A 1126-nucleotide genomic window follows, 5' to 3' on the forward strand; every position below is an offset into this window, starting at 1 on the left:
GAAGTGAGAGCATCAACTTCATGAACTCCGGCTACACGTCTTCCTGAAGCTGTTCGATTTTTTGGCCATTGATAGTTGTTGCTAGCGATCCTCTCGATGATCTCATAAGCCTCATTATAAGACTTAGACAAAATTGCACCATTCGTAGAAGTATCTACTATCAATCTTGTATGTGCATAGACAAAATTGCACCATTCGCAGAAGCATCTACCATCTATCTTGTATGTGTATTGAGACCATTATAGAATGTCTCTAACTGGTTACAATGAGGAATCCCATGATGAAGACACTTACAAAGTAATTCCTTGAATCGCTCCCAAGCCTCATACAAAGACTTGTCATCCAATTGTTGGAAAGTTGTGATCTCGTTCCTCAACTTAGCATTTTTGCTAGGCGGGAAATACTTAACCAAAAATCTCTCTGCTAATTCTTGCCATATAGATATAGAACTTGGAGGCAATGAATTGAGCCTTGCTCGTGCTCGATTTCGCAACGAGTATGCAAATAACTTCAACCTCAATGCATCTTCAGTCACACCGGATATATTGAATGAGTTACTCACCTCCATAAACAATCGAAGGTGAAGATGTGGATCTTTCGTGGGTATACCACTAAATTGGCCCACTGTTTGTAGCATTTGAAACATCACTGGATTCAATTTGAATTGGGTTGCCTCAATATCTGGCCTTCTAATTCTTATATTTAACTCATTGAAAAGTAGCACAACATATTGTCTGATGCATCGATCCCTACCATCAACAATCAGGATAGGATTTTGTACATGTTCGGCTTCATTACCTTGGTCTTAATTTTGATTTCCAAGGTCCATCTTGTTCTGTCTCTGAGCTATTCATTCCCGTCTTCTTTGTCTAAAAGTTCTCTCAATTTCAGGGTCTACTGGGAGTAAATCGATAATACGATCTATGCTCATAAACATCTGGAAAGAAAATTACAAAATTAAAAAGAATAAGTTAGTACTGTTAGAAATAACTAAATTGAAAATAAATAATTTCACAAAAAATGACTATGGCAACAGTTGATAATCCCCGGCAACGGCGCCAAAAGCTTGTAATGCTCGGGTTTGAGCAAGTGTACACAGTCATTGTCAAGTAATAAGTAAGTATCG

General features: G+C 37.9%; 1 non-coding gene across 1 annotated transcript; it reads left to right on the forward strand.

Moving 5' to 3' along the window:
- The first annotated feature begins 272 nt into the window (after positions 1-272).
- Positions 273-379, forward strand: LOC128295883 (small nucleolar RNA R71). The gene has a single exon (XR_008286432.1). It is a non-coding gene; the product is annotated as a small nucleolar RNA R71 (small nucleolar RNA).
- The last annotated feature ends 747 nt before the right edge of the window (positions 380-1126 follow it).

Source organism: Gossypium arboreum, chromosome 7, assembly GCF_025698485.1.
Source record: "Gossypium arboreum isolate Shixiya-1 chromosome 7, ASM2569848v2, whole genome shotgun sequence".
NCBI lineage: Eukaryota > Viridiplantae > Streptophyta > Magnoliopsida > Malvales > Malvaceae > Gossypium > Gossypium arboreum.